General features: G+C 44.2%; 1 protein-coding gene across 4 annotated transcripts in view; it reads right to left on the reverse strand.

The window, feature by feature from the left end:
* SCGB2B2 (secretoglobin family 2B member 2) overlaps positions 1 to 18,902 on the reverse strand; it is a 101,073-nt gene that overhangs the window by 73,643 nt on the left and 8,528 nt on the right. The window lies entirely within an intron of this gene.

Raw genomic sequence — 18,902 nt, forward strand, 5'->3', positions numbered from 1 at the left:
CAAAGATGAGGATTTCCTGGTGCCCCTTGGCCAAACCTCCTGCTCACCTGGCTGAGCCTGACTCACACCAGTATGTGGACCTGTGGTGTGGGTGGCAGCCACATCACTGCGGAATTGGGCTTCATCCAGGGTTGATTTTCCATGGTTAGATTTTTCCTCATAACAGTAGAGGCTGTTATGAACAATATGACAACAAATTAGAACACCTAGCAGAAATGTATAAATTCCTGGAAAAATATAACCTACCGGGATTGAGCCGAAAAGAAATCAAACTCCTGAACAGACCAATTACAAGTCAGAAATTAAATCTGTAATAAAATATCTCCTATCACAGAAAAGTCTAGATTCCAATGGCTTCATTGCAGAACTCAACCAAACGTTTAGGAAGAAATAACAGCAATTCTTCCTAAACTCTTCCTGAAAATTGAAGAGTACGGAATTCTTCCAAATTCATTTTACAAGACCAACATTATCCTGATACCAAAACCAGAGAAGCACACACAACAACAGAAAACTATAGGCCAATATCCATGATAAACACAGATGCAAACATTCTCCACAAAATACTAGCCAACCAAATTCAGCAGTACATTAAAGTAATCATTCCCCATGACCAAGTGGGATTCAACCCAGGGATGCAAGAATGTTTCCAGATACACAAATCAATAAAAGCAACACACTACACCAACAGAATGAGTACAAGAAGCATATGATCATCTCATTAGGTGTGGAAAAAGCATGATAAAATTCAATAGTCCTTAATGGTAAAAACTCTTAACAAACTGTGTATAGGAGGAATGTAGCCCAACACAGTAAATCAATGTATGGCAAACCCACAGCCAACATCATAGTGAATAGGGAGAAGTACAAAGCTCTTCCTCTGAGATCTGGAACAAGGCAAGAATGTCCACTTTCACCACTTTTATTCAATATAGTACTGGAAGTCCTAGCCAGAGTGATTAGGCAAGAAGAAATAAAGGGCATCCAGACTGGAAAGAAGGATGTCAAATTGTCTCTGCTTGCAGAGGACACGATCTTATGTACAGAAAACCCCTAAAGCACCACCAAAAATCTCTTAGAAAGAAAACCCCTAAAGCACCACCAAAAAAACTCTTAGAACTGATCAACGAATTCATTAAAGGTGAAGGATACAAAATCAACATATTAAAAGCAGTACCATTCCTGGACATCAACAACAAATTAGAAAAGAAATCGAGAAAGCAATCTTATATAAAATAGCTATTAAAAAAAGAAATGCTTCAGAATAAATTTAACAAAGAAGGTAGAAGACCTCTACCAAAACAACTATAAAATACTGAGGAAATCAATTGAAGAAGACACCAAAAAATGAAAACATATCCCATGTTCATAATTAGAAGGATCACTATTGTGAAAATGACCATGTTACCAAAAGTGATCTGCAGATTCAATGAAATTCCTATCAAAATATCAATGATATCTTCACAGAAATAGAAAAAATAATCCTAAAATTTATATGAAACTACAAAAGACTCTGAGTGGCCAAAGCAATCCTGAGCAAACAAAACAAAGCTGAAAGCATGGCATGACTTGACTTCAAAATAGACTACAAAGCGATAGTAAACAAAACAGCATGGTACTTGCATAAAAACAGACACATAGACCAGTGAAACTAAATAGATAACTCAGAAACACATCCAGCTGTTTACAACCAAGTGATTTTCAACAAAGGCACCAAGAACATTTACTGGTGAATGGACAGTCCCTTCAGTCAATGGTGCCTGAAAAACTGGATATCCGTATGCCAAAAAAATGAAACTAGACCCCTATCTCTCATTATATTGATAAAATCAACTCGAAATAGTTTACAGACTTAAAAGCTGAAACTATGAAACTGCTTGAAGAAAACATAGGGGAAATACTACAATACTGATCTGGGCAAAGAGTGTATAGTGAAGAACCCAAAAGCACAGGCAACAAAAGCAAAAATAGGATAACTGGATTATATTAAACTAAAAAGCTATTGCACAGCAAATGAAACAATCAACAGAGAGAAGAGACAACTTGCAGAATGGCCAAAAAAATTGTAAACTATTCATTCAACAAGGGATTAAGATCCAGAATACACAAGAAACTCAAACAATTCAATGTCAAGAAGAAAAACTACAAGTAATCTGATGTAAAAATGGATAAATAAATAAACATCTCTCATAAGATGACACATACATATGGCCAACAAGTATTTTTAGACGAGATCTGGCACGTTCAGGGTGGTATGGCCATAGACACCAACAGGTATTTTTAAAATGCTCAACATCACTCATCATCAGGAAAATGCCAATCAAAACCACATTCAGATATCACCTCACCCCAGTTAGAATGGCTACTATGAAAAAGACAAAAGATACCAAACGCTGGTGAGGAAGCAAAGAAGAGGGAACTCTGGTGTGCTGTTGGTGGGAATGTAAATTAGAACAGTTATTATGAAAAACAGTATGAGGGTTCCTCAAAAACTAAAAATAGATTTACCATATGATCAAGAATCCCATTACTGGGTACACATCCAGGCGAAAGGAAATCAGTATATCAAAGAGATATCTGCACTCTCATGTTTATTGCAGCACTGTTCACAATGGACAAAACATGGAATCGACTTAAGTGTCCATGAACACGTGAACAGATGAAAAAAAATGTGGTATACATACACAATGAAATAGGATTTAGCTATGAAAAAGAATAAAATGCTGTCATTTGCAGCAACATGGATGAGCTTGGAGTCATTGTTTTAAGCAAAAGAAGCCAGGTACAGAAAGATGAATCCTATGTGTTCTCACTCACATGTGGAAGTAAAAAAGCTGCTCTCATAGCAGAAGAGTGTAGAATAATGGTTACTTGAGGCAGGAAGTAGTTGGGGGAGGTGGGAGTATAGCCAAAAGTTGATGGATGGATACAAAAGTGCAGCTAGATAGGAAGACTAACTTCTAGTGTTCTATAGGATTGTAGGGTGAGTGTAATATACAATTTATTGTATATTTTCAAATACCTAGAAGAGCAGATACTGCATGTTCCCAATATGAAGTAATGATCAATGTTTGAGGAGGTGTATATGCTAATCACCCTGCTTTGGTCATTACACATTGTATGCATGTATTGAAATACCACTGTAACCCATAAATATATACAATTATTACTGCATCCATTTAAAATAATAATAAAAGCAAAAGAAGAAAAGAAAAAAAGCTACAGTCTAATATCCACAATTAAATCTTCAATAACATTGTAGAAAACCAAGTTCAAACACACATTAACAGAATTATACAATATGACCAAGTAGACTTTATCCCTGAAATAAAAGAATAGTTCAACACATGCAAATGAATCAATATGACATTCCACATTAACAAAATAAAGAATAAAAACCACAGGATCACCTTAAAAGATGCAGAGAAAGCACTTGATAATATTCAATATCCATTCATACTGAAACCATCACCAAAATAGATACTGAAGGAACTTACCTCAACACAAATATGGTAATATATAAAAATCCACTGCTAACATCATAATCAATAAAGAGAAATTGAAATCATTTCCTCTAAGATCAGGAACAAGATGAGGATGCCTACTCGTACCACTCGTATTTAACATGGTACTGGAAGTCCCACCCAGAGCAATGAGGCAAGAAAAAAAAAAGCCATCTAAATCAGAAAAAAAAGAAGTAAAACTTTATCTCTTAGAAGATCACATGATGTTGGTTGTGAGATGTGTTCATTATTTTGATTATTATGGTAGTTGTTCTGATTTTTACAAGTGTCAAAAGTTACAAATTATATACTTTAGACAAACATACTTGTTATATGTAAAATATATTTCAATAAAGCTATTAAAACAAAAAAATTAATTTAATAAACATACACAAGATTTTAAAATAAAATTAGAATCAACTTAATAGGTTAATGAAGAGAGAAACATCAGAAAGAAACATTTAGTTAATACTTTAAATGATACTATTTAAAGCTCAACTTCCCCAAAACTCAACTGTTTATGTAAAGCTAATGAGAGACCATCAGGCTAGGATAGAGGAGCCTTAATTTGGCCAAAGTACAAACAAAAGTTACAAATTATACACTTTAGATAAACATACTTGTTACAGGTCAATTATATGTTAATAAAGCTATTAAAACAAAAAATTAAATTTAACAAACATATTAAATAATTGCCAGCAATTATTCTGGCAGTCACAGATATGCAACTTCTCCAGTTACTTCTGCAGATACCATCACTATTTTAGAACCTGAGATTGGCCTTTTGAGATGTCTTTTCAGGTTTTCTTGTATGTCTAACACCAATGGCTCCACCTAGATTCACCAGCTGTTCCTGTGGCCCCACCCAGAAGGAACTGCATGCAAAAAGACAGCTTCAACTCTCTATGAATTCATCTCCAATCCAAGAAATCAGCACTCCACATACCCTAGCCCCCAGCCCACCAAGCGTCTTTGAAAAACCCCTAGCCTCTGGGCCTTCAATGAGATCACTTTGATGTTAACTCTGTTTCCCCCATGGCATGGCCAGCCTCCCATCAATTAAACCCTCTGCAATGCCACGGTCTTCCTGAATTGATTTGTTTGTGCAGCAGGCAGGAAGAATCCTTCGGGCACTTACACCACTCCAATCTTATGTAAATTCTTCCAAAGAATAAACAATGAGGGTACATTCTCTGTACCAATCAGTGTCCCTGCAGGAAAGAAATGGCACACTCATGCAGGACATAGGACAAGAGTTTAATGAATGGCTGTAAACAAAAAATAAAATTCTAAGGCCCCCAACCATCTGAATGGACCCCTCCTCTTGGCCAATGGCATTCCAAAGTTAACCTGAAAAACTAGTTCAGGTGAAGATGGAAGGAGGAGTCAGACCTGCCTCATTATACCCAACTCCCTTTTGGAATTCAGGAAAAGCTGATCAAGGTTTAACATCAACACAGACCTTAAGTCTGATAAGAAACATTTACAATCTATTCGCTCTGAAGCCTGCTACCTGGAGGCTTAATCTGCAGGATAAAACCTTGGTCTCCACAAACCCTTATCACAACCCAGGCATTCCTTTTTATTGACAATAACTCTTTGAACCAATTGCCAATCAGAAAAATTTTAAAACTACCTAAGACCTGGATGCCCCCCCAACCCCACTTCAAGTTGTCCTCTTGCCCTTCCAGATGGAACCAATGTAAATCTTACACGCACTGATTGATGTATTATGTCTCCCTAAAGTGTGTAAGAGCAAGCTGTACTCTGACCACCTTGGGCATATGTCATCAGGACCTCCTGAATCTATGTCATGGCAGATCCTTAGCCTTCGAAAAATATTTTCTAAGTTGATTGAGACCTCTCTCAGATACCTTCTGGTTCACAGGCTTATGGCTGTGCTGTGAGCAAAGTTAAGGGAAACCAATAAGAAAAGTGAGAAACCCAAGGCAAGCAAGAGCAACATATCTAACGAGAGGCAAGGAAAAGGAGCCATTTCTACAATCCAGTAAGACATGTAACTGCAGGAGAGGCCAAGGTCACAGGAGGAATGCAGCCACTGCCAAACTGTAGCCCTGAAAAAAACCAAAGGGCAACATTGCCCAACAATGCAATCCAGAAAAGATCAGGTCCTGGGGTACAAAGCAGGCTATGGAATGAAGACTAACCCTGTTGGAATAAATATACATCACCTCTACATCTCCCAATTCATAATGAGCTGGTATCATCCTGACACCAAAATCCAACCACTCAAGGACATAGACAAAATGTTCTATGCAAGATATTGGCAAAGTGAATGAAATTACATATAAAGAAAACTATACGCTGATTAAGGAGGATTTACACCAGCAACGCAAGGTAAGTTTCAAATTACAAAATTATTTGATGTAATTTAACACATTCAGAGACTAAGGGAAAAAACTGTATGCATATTTCATTAAATGCAAGTGAGATATGTTATAAAATTCATCTTTTCTTGATTTAAAAAATTCCTTTACAGAGGGTGCAGTGGCTCACGCCTATAGTTCTAGCACGCTGGGAGGCCGAGGTGGGCAGATCACTTGAGCCAGGAGTTCAAGACCATGTTGGGCAATATGGCAAAATGCTGTCTCTACAAAAATTACAAAAATTAGCCAGATGTGGTGGCACCCACCTAAAATCCCAGCTATTCGGGAGGCTGAGGTGGGAGGATCGCTTAAGCCCAGGAGGATGAGGCTGCAGTGAGCCATGACTGCACCACTGCACTTCAGCCCAGGTAACAAAGCACAACCTTGTCTCAAAAAAAAATTTAAAAATTCTCTTAGAAAATAGAAATAGCATAATATATCTTAATCTAATGAAGACCACCCACCAAAAAAATCTGATGTTAAACTTCTTATGTAATGGTGAAATATCAAAAGCTATCCTTTAGAATCTGAATGAAGGGTAACCAGAAATACTTTTAAAATGTTGTATAACTTTCTTATAAGCCTAAAATTATGTGAAATTTAACAATTTATATAAGATAAAATGCTATCAAGAGCAAAAGAAAGAAACAAAAAAGAAATTCATCTTGAGTTCAGATACTAAACAAAAATGCCCACTTTCACCATTGCTATCTAACATTGTACTAGAGATTCTACAAGTGGAATAAAGCAAGACAAGTAAAATATATGAAGATTGAGGAGGAAAAAACAAATATGCATTAGATATATTTATATAAATAATCTTAGAGCATCTACAGAGAATATATTAAAGAGTTTTTGAATGCTGAATACGAAACAATATAGAATAATTATACTTTTCTATATGGCAGCACGAACATTTATAAACTGACACTTTAAGAGAATGCAATATTTACAGTGGCATTAAAAAGAACAGATACCTTGGAATAAAATCAATTAATACACGTATAAGAGCACCATAGAAATACATATGTAATACCAACACTAATCTTAAATGTAAATGGGCTAAATGCTCCAATTAAAACATAGACTGGCAAATTGGATAAAGAGTCAAGACCCATCAGTGTGCTGTATTCAGGAGACCCATCTCATGTGAAAAGATGCACATAGGCTCAAAATAAAGGGATGGAGGAAGATATACCAAGCAAATGGAAAGCAAAAAAAAGCAGGGGTTGCAATCCTAGTCTCTGATAAAACACACTTTAAACCAACAAAGATCAAAAGAGACAAAGAAGGCCACTACATAATGGTAAAGGGATCAATTCAACAAGAAGAGCTAACTATCCTAAATATATATGCACCCAATACAGGAGCACCCAGACTCATAAAGCAAGTCCTTAGAGACCTACAAAGAGACTTAGACTCCCACACCATAATAATGGGGGACTTTAACACCCCACTGTCAATATTAGATCAACGGAGAGAAGATTAACAAGGATATCCAGGACTTGAACTCAGCTCTGCACCAAGCGGACCTAATAGACATCTACAGAAATCTACACTCCAAATCAACAGAATATACATTCTTCTCAGCACCACATCACACTTATTCTAAAATTGACCACATAATTGGAAGCAAAACACTCCTCAGCAAATGTAAAAGAACAGAAATCACAACAAACTGTCTCTCAGACCAAAGTGCAATCAAATTAGAACTCAGGATTAAGAAACTCACTCAAAACTGCACAAATACATGGAAACTGAACAACCTGCTACTGAATGACTACAGGGTAAATAACAAATTTAAGGCAAAAATAAAGATGTTCTTTGAAACCAATGCGAACAAAGAGACAACATACCAGAATCTCTGGGACACATTTAAAGCAGTGTGTAGAGGGAAATTTATGGCACTAAATGCCCACAAGAGAAAGGAGGAAAGATCTAAAATCGACACCCTAACATCACAATTAAAAGAACGAGAAATTCAAGAGCAAACAAATTCAAAGACTAGCAGAATGCAAGAAATAACTAAGATCAGAGCAGAACTGAAGGAGATAGAGATACAAAAAAACCCTTAAAAAAAAAATCAATGAATCCAGGAGCTGGTTTTTTGACAAGATCAACAAAATTGATAGACTGCTAGCAAGACTAATAAACAAGAAAAGAGAGAAGAATCGAATAGATGCAATAAAAAATGATAAAGGGGATATCACCACCGATCCCACAGAAATATAAACTACCATCAGAGAATACTATAAACACCTCTACACAAATAAACTAGTAAATCTAGAAGAAATGGATAAATTCCTGGACACATATGCTCTCCCAAGACTAAACCAGGAAGAAGTTGAATCTCTGAATAGCCCAATAACAGGTTCTGAAATTGAGGCAATAATTAATAGCTTACCAACCAAAAAGAGTCCAGGACCAGATGGATTCACAGCCGAATTCTACCAGAGGTACAAGGAGGAGCTGCTACCATTCCTTCTGAAACTATTCCAATCAATAGAAAAAGAGGGAATCCTCCCTAACTCATTTTATGAGGCCAGCATCATCCTGATACCAAAGCCTGGCAGAGACACAACAACAACAACAACAACAAAAAAAAAAAAAAAAAAAAAAAAAAAAGAGAGAGAATTTTAGGCCAATATCCCTGAAGAACATCCATGCGAAAATCCTCAATAAAATACTGGCAAACCGAATCCAGCAGCACATCAAAAAAGCTTATCCAAGTGGGCTTCATCCCTGGGATGCAAGGCTGGTTCAACATACACAAATCAATAAATGTAATCCATCACATAAACAGAACCAATGACAAAAACCACATGATTATCTCAATGGATGCAGAAAAGGCCTTCAATGAAATTCATCAGCCTTTCATGCTAAAAACTCTCAATAAACTAGGTATTGATGGAAAGTATCTCAAAATGATAAGAGCTACTTATGATAAACCCATAGCCAGTATCATACTGAATGGGCAATAACTGGAAGCATTCCCTTTGAAAACCAGCACAAGAGAAGGATGCCCTCTCTCACCACTCCTATTCAACAGTGTTGGAAGTTCTGGCCAGGGCAATAAGGCAAGAGAAAGAAAGAAAGGGTATTCAATTAGGAAAAGAAGAGGTCAAATTGTCCCTGTTTGCAGATGACATGATTTTATATTTAGAAAACCTCATCGTTTCAGCCAAAATCTCCTTAAGCTGATAAGCAACTTCAGCAAAGTCTCAGGATACAAAAATCAATGTGCAAAAATCACAAGCATTCCTATGCACCAATAATAGACAAACGGAGAGCCAAATCATGAGTGAGCTCCCATTCACAATTACTACAAAGAGAATAAAATACCTAGGAATCCAACTTACAAGGGATGTGAAGGATGTCTTCAAGGAGAACTACAAAGCACTGCTCAGTGAAATAAAAGAGGACACAAACAAATGGAACAACATTCCATGCTCACGGATAGGAAGAATCAATATCGTGAAAATGGCCATACTGCCCAAGGTAATTTATAGATTCAATGCTATCCCCATCAAACTACCAATGACTTTCTTCACAGAGTTGGAAGAAACTACTTTAAAGTTCATATGGAACAAAAAAAGAGCCTGCATAGCCAGGAAAATCCTAAATAAAAAGAACAAAGATGGAGGCATCATGCTACCTGACTTTATACTACAAGGCTACAGTAACCAAAACAGCATGGTACTGGTAGCAAAACAGATATATAGACCAATGGAACAGAACAGAGCCCTCAGAAATAACACCACACGTCTACAACCATCTGATCTTTGACAAACCTGACAAAAACAAGCAATAGGGAAAGGATTCCCTATTTAATAAATGGTGCTGGGAAAACCGGCTAGCCATATGTAGAAAGCTCAAACTGGATCCCTTCCTTACACCTTATACAAAAATTAACTCAAGATGGATTAAAGACTTAAATGTAAGACTTAACACCATAAAAACCCTAGAAGAAAACCTAGGCAATACCATTCAGGACCTAGGCATGGGCAACGACTTTATGACTGAAACACCAAAAGCAATGGCAACAAAAGCCAAAATTGACAAATGGGATCTAATTGAACTAAAGAGCTTCTGCACAGCAAAAGAAACTATCATCAGAGTGAACAAGCAACCTACAGAATTGGAGAAAATTTTCGTAATCTACCCATCTGACAAAGGGCTAATATCCAGAATCTACAAAGAACTTAAACAAATTTACAAGAAAAAAGCAAACAACCCCATCAAAAAGTGGGCAAAGGATATGACCAGGCACTTCTCAAAAGAAGACATTTATGCAGCCAACAGATACATGAAAAAATGCTCATCATCACTGGTCATCAGAGAAATGCAAATCAAAACCACAGTGAGATACCAGTTAGAATGGCGATCATTAAAAAGTCAGGAAACAACAGATGTTGGAGAGGATGTGGAGAAATAGGAACGCTTTTACACTGTTGGTTGAAGAGTAAATTAGTTCAACCATTGTGGAAGACAGTGTGGCAATTCCTCAAGGATCTAGAACTAGAAATACCATTTGAGCCAGCGATCCCTTTACTGGGTATATACCCAAAGAATTATAAATCACTCTACTATAAAGACACATGTACACATATGTTTATTGTGGCACTATTCACAATAGCAAAGACTTGGAACCAACCCAAATGTCCATCAATGATAGAATGGATTAAGAAAATGTGGCACATATACACCATGGAATACTATGCAGCCATAAGAAAGGATGAGTTCATGTCCTTTGCAGGGACATGGATGAAGCTGGAAACCATCATTCTCAGCAAACTATCACAAGGACAGAAAGCCAAACACCACATGTTCTCACTCATAGGTGAGAGTTGAACAATGAGAACACATGGACACAGGGCAGGGAATATCACATGTCGGGGCCTGTCGGGGGTGGGGGGCTGGGGTAGGGATACCATTAGGAGAAATACTTAATGTAGGCGACGAGTTGACGGGTGCAGTAAACCAACATGGCACATGTATACCTATGTAACAAACCTGCATGTTATGCACATGTACCCTAGAACTTAAAGTATAATAAAAAATAAATAAATAAATGTGCAATGACATTAAAAAAAAGAAATACATATGTAAAAAATTATTGCGATAAAATAAGGGAGACCAAAATAAATGGCAACATGTACCAGTGTTATGGAGAGGAATATTCAATATTATCAAAATTTCAGTTCTCTCCAAATTGAATTCGAAAAGCTGTTTCTAAACATCTGGCACTGTAGAGGGCCAAAACCAGCAAAGACATTCTAGGAACAAGGCCAAAGTAGAAGGACTCCCTCTGCCAGAGTCAAGAACTAAGTAAAGCTTTAGTGTGTACTCAACGCAGTGCCACACTGGCATAGAGACAGACAAAGAGACCAGCGACATGAAATAGGGAACCCAGAAGCAAACTATGTCCCTCTATGGGGCACTTGGTTTTTGACAAAAGGGACACTGAGAATAATGGAATAAGGGCCATCTTCTCTTAAACCAAGCTTGTCCAACCTGCGGCCTGCAGGCCCCATGCAGCCCAGGACAGCTTTGAATGTGGCCCAACACAAATTTGTAAACTTTTTAAAAACATTATGAGTTTTTTTGTCATTTTTTTTTTAGCTCATTAGCTATTGTTAGTGTTAGTGTATTTTTTTAAATTAAATTTAATTTTTTTGAGATGGAGTCTTGCTCTGTCACCAGGCTGGAGTGCAGTGGCCTGATCTCGGCTCACCGTAACCTCTGCCTCCCAGGTTCAAGCAATTCTCCTGCCTCAGCCTCCCAAGTAGCTAGGACTACAGGTGTGTGCCACCACTCCAAGCTAATTTTTTTGTATTTTTAGTGGAGAGGAGCTTTCACCATGCTGGCCAGGATGGTCTTAATCTCTTGATCTCGTAATCCACCTGCCTTGGCCTCCCAAAGTGCTGGGATTACAGGTGTGAGCCACCGCGCCGGGCCATGTTAGTATATTTTATGTGTGACCCAAAACAATTCTTCTTCTTTCAGTGTGGCCCGTGGAAGCCAAAAGATTACACAACCCTGTCCTAAACTGGGACAGCAGGGAATCTATATAATTAAAAAGAAAGGGAGTCCTTACCCACACTTCACGTAAAAGTCCATTCCATGTACTTTAGAGACCTCAATGGGCAATCCAAAACAATAAAGACTTTACAAATATTTATGTAGAAGAATATCTTTATGACCATGACATGAGAATCTTTTTTCCAAAGGAATAAAACCATATTAAAAATAACAATAAAGAGATAAAAATGTTTTTTAAACAACACACACACACACACAACATGAAGCATAAAGTATAACATTGATAAATTTAATTATATTAAACTTTAAACTTCTGCTCATTAAAAACCATAAGGAAAATACAAAGCTGATCCACAGTGTTGGGGAAGACATTTTCCACAAACAACCAAACAAGGGCTCTTATCAAGAAAATATAAAGAACTCCTTTAGCACATTGGGAGGCCAAGGCACAGGAGTTCAAGACCAGCCTGGGCAACATGGTGAAATCCGTCTCTACTGAAAATACAAAAATTAGCCAGGCACAGTGGTATGTGCCTGTAGTTCCAGCTACTCAGGAGGCTGAAACAGGAGGATCGCTTGAGCTCAGGAGGTTGAGGCTGCAGTGAACTGAGATCATGCCACTGTACTTTAGCCTGGGCAGCTGAGAGAGACCTTGTCTCCAAAAAAAAAAAAAAAGAATAAAAGTGCGGAAAAAGCCTTCTACTCACATTTCACTAAATGACCAATAAACACATAAAGAGGCCTCAACCTCCTTACACCAGAAAATGCAAATGGGAACCCAATGAGATGCCCCTGACACCTGCCTACCAGATGGTTCACTCGACACTGACGATACCAGCGTGTGGCGATCTAGAGCAGTAGGAAATACTACAGTGTGGCTGGGGGTGTGCATTGTACAACTGCTTTAAAGGTTTCCTGTTTCCTAGAACAGTCAAGAATATGAATATCTTATCACCTAAAATTCCACACATGGGCACAAACCCTAACAAATGTGAATGTAAATGTGTGCCAGGACATTCACACATAAAAGCTCCCTGTAGTGTTGTTCACGATAATAGAATCAGTACACAATGGTCGACGCTTTTAAACCATAAAGAGAGCAATGTGGATTGATACCAACAAAAATCTTGAACAAAAAAGTAAGATATAGGAGAACACACACATGGTGATCACGGTTATAAAAACTGTAAAAGAGTAAAATTAACACTTATTATAAGTGAAGATGTTTAGGTAGCAAAACCGTCCACTAAAACAACAAGAAACCACAAACTCAGGACACGGGTCAACTCTAGGCAGTGAGGCTGGTGCCGGGAGGGGCTCACCATGACCTTTCTTGAACTGCAGGGGTATTGTGAGGTTTGCATCACAGTCATCACCAAAGATACACTTTATATGGTGTGTCCTAGTCTGTATTTGTGTCATATGTCACAATAGAAAGATGAGAGGCCATGGGAGGAGGGAAAGGGAGAAAGGGCAAGTGAAGGGGAGGACAAATGAATAAAGAAAGAGACGAGAAGACAGAGATGCAGAGGGGAAAGAGGGAAAGAACAGGGCAGGGAGGAAGAGACAGGAGAGGATGGGGGGGAAGAGACAATGGGGAGAAGGAGGGAGTGTGAGCTGCACCCGTGTAACCTGCCTGCCCCAGCTCCTCCACAGCCGGGTCGTCCTCCCTGCCCACCCCGCCCCTCCCCCATGGGACACCTCTGCTAAGGGACTACTCCCCACTCAGCACGCTGTCGACCTCCAGCCCCTATCCAGAAAGTCTCACTGCCCAAAACCCTGCCCAGAACCCTAAGGTGAACCCACAGTTGAGGGAGCTCCTCCCCTAGTGTCAACCTGGCTCCCACCTCCCAGTGCGGGAGAAAAGCAAAGCAGGTGAGCTGGGAGGCTTTGGGGACAGGCCATGCCCCAGGAGCCAGCCTGGCCACAGGGCCAACGGTCCCTGGCAGAGAACGACAGGGCTCAATAAGCAGAGACCATGCAGGCCCCAAGGCCAGACTACAGTGGGAGCCAGTGTGGCCAGGTGCCCAGAAATCCCAACAGCACCACTGGGTCCCTTAGAAGATGCTCAAGTTCCCAAAACTGGGGGTTAGAGGCAGGGGATTAGTCAGACCTCACCTTGGACAGCAGCCCCAGCCCTGCCCAGGGACACCAGGGCATGAGGGTGTCACAAGGAAGTAGGTGGCTCAAGGCCAGGTGCCTGTGCCTTGGCTGAGGGAGGTGGCTCAGGTCAGTTTGCTCCATGACTTCCTGGGTCTCACAGACCCCACTCCACGCTCTACTGCAGCCCAGTGCACTGCATGGTGCTCTGCTGTGCCAGGTTGTGTTGTGTCCAGTTGTGCTGTGTTGTGTGCTGTGTCACTGTTCTTGCAAACTCCCTGTCCGGAAGTTCTAGGGCCCTGGCCACTGAGAAGCCCTAGCCCTGAGTCAGCCTCAGGCAAGGCCTGCATCCCTGCTGCCTCCCTTTCCCTGGCTCAGCCTTGCAGCTCCCGCTGACCCCTCTGCCACTCACCCACCACCCATTACCCCCACTTAGAGGCCAGGAAGCAGCGGGAGCTGTATCTCCCTCCCAACCACCCCCTCCCCTCTTCCTTCATCCTCCAGGACATGCATTTCTAACAGAAACCAGAAATCCTGCAAACGCCCTGACCCACCCACTGACCCCAGGGCACCTCCTGCCCAGGTGTTTGGCACAGGGGACGCCCCCACACCGGCCCCATCATGTACCTGGTGGCCCCAAGGCTGCAGCACGGGATGCCTTTCTGACCCTGGACCTGCCCTGGGCCCTGCTCTCTGCCACCGCTCACAGGACAAACCCAAACAATTGCTGTCCTCCCTCTGAAATGGTGGCCATGAGGGTGCAGGCCTCGCGTCCCTCCTGTGCCCAGGCCCCTCACCCACACACTCTGGCTGGCTGCAACTGTTGTCCAGAGCCCTTGGTCACAAGGCGTGCAGCCTGGACCACAGTGATGACAAGGGAGGCCCTTCCTAAGCCTAGAGATGGTCTAAACCTTCATGGAACTGCTGGTCCCAGTGCCAGCCAGAGTCCCAGGTGAGGCTGAGGTGGCTCAAAGTGGTGCACGGGAGATGTCTGCTATCAACACTCTCCTGGAGGTAGATGATGTCTCCAGCCTGGTGACTCCCTGGCCACCAGCCACCACCACCCCCTGTGTCCCCAAGGCTGAAAGTGCAAGCTTGCCCTGGCCCTGGCATAGAAAGTGCACGATCTGGTCATGTCATGCAGGCGACCTCATGCGGGCATGGTGGCACTTGTGGGGCATTCCTGTAACCTGCAGTGCGGTGGGTGGGATGGATGTGTGTGACACAGGCAGGAACTACCCCTCATGGCAGTTGAGGGCCCACGTGTGTATTGGGTGGGGCTGATGGGAGTGAGAGGTGAGTGGCTGGGCACAGGCAGGTGAGTGAGTGACAGCTACACAAACCCCACCACTGAGCATGTCCCTCCCAGGACAAAGCAGATCAGAGCCACAGGCCCAGCCCTGGGAGGCCCAGAGGGGCCTCAGGTCCTCAGGGACCTGGCCCTCTCGGCCCTCAGAGGACCCCACTCTCTCTAGAGAGCCCCCCAGCTGGCTCTACCTGCAGCTGTGCAAGTGGGAAGGGGACACAGTGCTCTGAGGTCCAGAGAAGGAAGGAAGATGGAGGGAGAGCGGCCCTCTGCTCCCAGGTCCTCTGTTCTCTGACTCTGCTGCTCAGCCCCCTGCGGCCCTCCTGGAGCCCACACCTTTCAGCTGCAGTCTCCCAGCCTCTCTCCCCAGGACGAAGCCCACTCAGCCAGTGCTTTTCCACTGTAGCTGGCTTTTCCCCTTGGGGAGGGTCCCCAGATTGTACAAAGTGCAGAGGGGTCCCCTGTCCCTGTCCCACAGGGTCCCCACACCAGGCTTTCTCAATGTCTCCCTGTCTCTCTCAGACAAGGAGGGCAGAGGCAGCCACAAGGCCCGTCCCAGCCACAATCACACTCCCATATTCAGATAATCACAGACGCTTGTCCCACACAGTCACACACCCCAACCTCAGGTACCAAACACCCCACACGCTCCTGACAGCGCATTCTACTCACACACACACAATCCCATTCTCACACATGTGCACCCAAGCCTCTCGCCCCACATACAATGTGACAGGCCACTGGACCACCTGCGGGTCCCAGGGCGCATGGATGCCTGCAGTGCACAGCCATCTAGATCCTGCACCACTGGACAGGAAGGGGGTGGGTACCTGGCAGATGCCACCTGCTGCGCCCACTGGGCCACCAGAAACTCCACTCTCTCCCCGACTCTCCAGGTCCCAGCCAAGCCACGCCCACCGGGCCTGCCCCCAGGACCCTGAGTTTAAAGACCCCATCTCTCCAAATGCCAGAGGGAGAGGATTCCACACCACCCCAAGTGTAACCCACACCCTAGTCGGCCCCGACCCCACACTGCATGGCGCCCACCTGAGCCCTGGCATTGCTGGGCTTCCTGCTGCTGCTGTTGCTCGTGGGTAGGCCCTGCCAGGAGACCCTGGGCTGCGCTGCAGCCCTGGGGTACCCACCCCTCCCTGCTCACGTGCTCCTACTCTCCCTGCAGATCCCAAGAAACTATGCCCGCAGCTCGTGACCGTCATGAACCAGTTTCTGACCGAGGACAAGGACACCTACATGGATTCTGTCAACAGATATCATCCCACGGAGCTGGAAAGAAACACAGCCTCCAAACTCAAGGACATGGTGACCAACACCATGACCCCTGAGGAGGGACAGGCCGTCATGCAGCAGGCCCGGCCACCAGCGCCTCCTCACAGCCCTTGACCTCCTTTGAGAGCAGGGACTCTGTTCCCTGAGAGCCTCTCTCTCCACCCAAACACTTCCCCACCTCTCACCAAGCAATGTCCCTGCAGACGGGCAGCTGCCCAGGGAAAAGACCTCAGGGCGCTGGGCCTCCGCCCTCTGATACTCAACCTCTGCTGTCAACCCCATCCTATCCCTCCTTCCCAGAAGACCCCTCCCTTCAGCCTCCCACCCCTCCCCACAGGAAGAAATCAACAACCAGGGTGCCTACACGGTACTGAAGTGACACCATCCACAGGCACCTCGGATCTCTGCCCAGGCAGCCTGTCCGGCCCAGGAGAACCTGGGCCCAGGGCCCCACCCTCCCCAGCTCCTGCCCTGCTGCTGCCCCTCCTCCCACTCCTGCTGTGCTAATTGGGGCTGATTGCGGGCCACTACTTTATTTACATAGGGTGTACACCAAGTAACCAATGGGAAGCCTCTAGAGGGTATTTAGACCCCAGGAAATTCTAAATGGGCTCTTGAGCCCTTATGCTTGGGCCTGCTCCCCCTGTTTGGAGTGTACTTTCACTTTCAGTTAAGTCTCTGCTTTTGTTGCTTAATTCTTTCTTTGCTTTGTTTGTGCGTTTTCCCCAATTCTTTGTTCAAAACAGCAAGAACCTGGAGACCTTCCTCCTGTATCAGGAAGGTGGGATGGGGGGAGCCCACCCTGACACTGACCCGGGCCACCCACATGCCCCTCCCCCCACACCCATACTCACTAGGGTCCTGGGTGGAGCTTCCCCTGCTGCTCACAGCTCAGTGAGTCGCCAGGCCAGCAAGGACCCCCAGCTGCGCCCCTCTGCTGATTTTGCCGCTGGTCACCCTTACCAATCAGGGTCCAGTCAGGTGACAGAAGTCACAGGCAAGTGGCTTCAACACCCACATATGTAGTGAGAGGTGACAGCATGCTGGCGGCCCTCGCTCTCTCGGCGCCTCCTCTGCCTGGGCTCCCACTTTGGCGGCACTTAAGGGGCTCTTCAGCCCACCGCTGCACTGTGGGAGCCCATTTCTGGGCTGGCCAAGGCGGGAGCCGGCTCCCTCAGCTTGCAGGGAGGTCTGGAGGGAGAGGCGCGAGCGGGAACCGGGGCTGAGCGTGGCGCTTGCGAGCCAGCTGGAGTTCCCGGTGGGCGTGGGCTTGGCGGGCCCCGCACTCCGAGCTGCCGGCCGGCCCTGCCTGCCCGGGCAGTGAGGGGCTTAGCACCTGGGCCAGCAACTGCTGTGCTCAATTTCTCGCCGGGCCTTAGCTGCCTTCCGGCGGGGCAGGGCTCGGTACCTGCAGCCTGCCAGGCCTGAGCCTCTCCCCCTCCTCTGTGGGCTCCTGTGCAGCCTCCGCGACGAGCGCCACCCCCTGCTCCATAGCGCCCAGTCCCATCGACCACCCAAGGGCTGAGGAGTGCTGGTGCACGGCGCGGGACTGGCAGGCAGCTCCATCTGTGGCCCCGGTGCGGGATCCACTGGGTGAAGCCACCTGGGTTCCTGAATCTGGTGGGGACTTGGAGAACCTTTATGTCTAGCTAAGGGATTGTAAATACACCAATCAGCACCCTGTGTCTAGCTCAGGGTTTGTGAATGCACCAATCGACACTCTGTATCTAGCTACTCTGGTGGGGACTTGGAGAACCTTTGTGTTCACACTCTCTATCTAGCTAATCTAGTGGGGACGTGGAGAACCTTTGTGTCTAGCTCAGGGATTGTAAACGCACCAATCAGCACCCTGTGGAAACAGACCGCTCGGCTCTCTGTAAAATGGACCAATCACCAGGATGTGGGTGGGGCCAGATAAGAGAATAAAAGCAGGCTGCCCCAGCCAGCAGTGGCAACCAGCTGGGGTCCCCTTCCACACTGTGGAAGCTTTGTTCTTTTGCTCTTTGCAATAAATCTTGCTACTGCTCACTCTTTGGGTCCACACTGCCTTTATGAGCTGTAACACTCACCATGAAAGTCTGCAGCTTCACTCCTGAAGCCAGCGAGACCACGGACCCACCATGAGGAACGAACAACTCCAGACGCGCCGCCTTAAGAACTGTAACACTGGCCGGGCGCGGTGGCTCACGCCTGTAATCCCAGCACTTTGGGAGGCCGAGGCGGGCGGATCACGAGGTCAGGAGATCGAGACCATCCTGGCTAACACGGTGAAACCCC

The sequence above is a fragment of the Pan paniscus genome, chromosome 20 (genome assembly GCF_029289425.2).
Source record: "Pan paniscus chromosome 20, NHGRI_mPanPan1-v2.0_pri, whole genome shotgun sequence".
Classification (NCBI taxonomy): Eukaryota; Metazoa; Chordata; class Mammalia; order Primates; family Hominidae; genus Pan; species Pan paniscus.